This window comes from Dendroctonus ponderosae, unplaced genomic scaffold, assembly GCF_020466585.1.
Source record: "Dendroctonus ponderosae isolate FM_Combo_2020 unplaced genomic scaffold, Dpon_F_20191213v2 Dpon_F_20191213_1, whole genome shotgun sequence".
Classification (NCBI taxonomy): Eukaryota; Metazoa; Arthropoda; class Insecta; order Coleoptera; family Curculionidae; genus Dendroctonus; species Dendroctonus ponderosae.
This window is the reverse complement of record NW_026017110.1, coordinates 37,105,984-37,108,529: the sequence shown is the minus strand read 5'-3', so window position 1 is coordinate 37,108,529 and position 2,546 is coordinate 37,105,984.

Genomic DNA, 2,546 nt, shown 5'->3' with positions numbered 1-2,546 from the left:
TGTTTTGCAAAATTCGCAGCGGGTAGTGTACAGCATCGATTTCTGTGGAACCCAGTAGCTGTCAAAACTTTCACATTTTTACGAATAACTCGGAAATCGTAAATTTTTCAGGTAAAACGGTTGAAACAAACATAAATTAATCCAATCTGAAAATAACAAAAAAAGGGGGGGTTTCATTTAAAAAACCAGAGTTGGTAACTACCACACGTTTATGATGCAGCCTGTATATTGGAAAGTAATTTTAGAATGTGGACCTTTTAAACGTGAAAATCTTTCGTTGGACGAATTTTCTTGTAAACTTCATATTTACTGAGATATCGCACTTTGACGCACTAATGAGCAACCCTGTATAAGTTGATTGAATTCCATTTTTTATATTTCGGGTTTATAGTATATACATACTTTTATATTGTGTGTATAAGTGTATAATATGCATATAAGTAATATATAAGTGTGTAATAAAGTGCATAACTTTTTTCTCGAGGGCGCCATTTACTATTACTACATAAATGTCCTGTTCATGATGTCCCTGGTAGCAAAAAATATAACGTTTCTGGGACGATTCGCATGCGATCTGCATGAGATAGATCATCCCATGCGGGATAACGGGGATCAAAATAGAACGTCCCACGGACTATTTGCGTTTGTTGGGTTTCTGTACTTCACTTACGTGAAAACTTTTTAAAATATTTTTGCCTTTTGATTAGCTTTTCGTGTGAAAAATGCTCATATCGACTAGCTGAAATCCTGATTTAAATATAATTACCATTTTTCAGCAAACAAGAACTTCCCAACTTGTCGCACAATGCAGTTAAAAAAGAGAGATTTTCCATTTCTCATAATGCAGTTATAACCCGCACTACCTCAAAACTTAAAACAAAATCCGGTAGATGGGGTGAGCGCTTCGCGCCAAATATACTTACCTAGCGTATAGCTTTCATTATAAATCTTCTGTGATGCTACCCGACAGTCTAATCCATAGATGAAGCAGAGACAAGTCTCTGGATGAAGACAACTAGGTCTAATCTAGAATGTTGTAGCATAGGTAGCGTGTCGCCAAGTACAATCATCTCGGAAGCACAGCATAAAGATTATAATCTTTATGCTGTGCCGGAAGAAACTGCCCTTACCAGGGGCGTGCGGTGAAAATTTAAAGAAGGGAAGCTATTTTCACATAAAAGTACACGACTTCTAAACTCGATTTTTCCCGACTTTGGTAAATCAGGCTTTGTGAAAGACGTCAAATATATGTACAATGTATGTCACAAACTTGTTTTAATTTTTTAATTTATAAAGAGATTAATTAAATTGTGCTCTTCGGTTTTCCAAATCTCTCAGCTACTGTTTTTGTTGACCATCCTTCTTCGATCAATGTAATTATAATTCGCGAGTTCAACTACCAATGAGGGCGCTGCGAAACAGTGGCGGAGCGAGGGGGAAGGGCAAGGGAGGCCAACATGTCCCGGACGTTGCTTACAAAGCGGCGCCAAATGGTCCGCAAAACAAAAAAATTGCTGGATAATTTTTAATTTTATTATAATTTATTTCTGGAATATATATTTTAAATTTTGCGCCAGTGTAATATAATAAATGTGAATTGGTTAATAAAAAGGAAGAAAAGGAACACCAATAGTTTAAATCAAACTGTAAGCGAGTTTTATTAAAATACATGCTAAGGATACAGCCTCGACCAAAAATACTGAAATTTCGAGGAAATTTCATTAACAAACTGCAGATCATAATGTTACGATAATGCTGCCGTGATGACAGGTCACACATCTGGGGTTCAACAAAGAATAATACAAAAAATTATAAAGCATTATTTGTAAATTGTGGTAACCGTTCAATGAATTTAGTGGGAGTTACTGCAGATAAACAAGATCCAATCGTTGTGACATGAGTTATGTCAGGCCTAACGATCCGCACTTGACTTGTCTGTACGTGAAGTGCCATCCCTTGATTCCCAGGAACTGAACACTTACTTGTTCAAGTGTGTGAACCATACATTGGTAGATTAGATATTAACCAGATGCATTTGGCAGTAGGTTAAGCTAGGATTTCGTTTACATTTTTAAGAGTAGCTTTTAAGTCAGGCAGTCAGCTGAAAACCACCAAAGAGTTTGGTACTTAAAATTGTTAACAGTCAACTTTGTTAATTTTAAATAAATATTTTAAAAAACAAAGTCTCGGACATTGATCGTTACCTCAAGTTTTGGACTAATTGAAAACAAATATTTTCTTTTCTCACGTTCAACGTTACGATCGGAATTATTAGAATTTATTGAACAAAAACTGTCAAACTTGAATCTGAATCAGACCAGGTCATGTGTCGTACCTTCCCCCCTCCCCACATTCTTCTGGAATTCATTGAATACACAGGGATAATGAGGGAGTAAAATACGAGGGCACAATAGGGCAGAAATGACCGCGGTGCAAGGCCAAACACCATCTCGGCGGTGAGGAAAGGGTTTTAGTGGGTAAACAGCTTAGCTGGAGTCCCACACAACCCAGAGCGACAGACCACCAGCTCTTGGAGTGCATAAAAG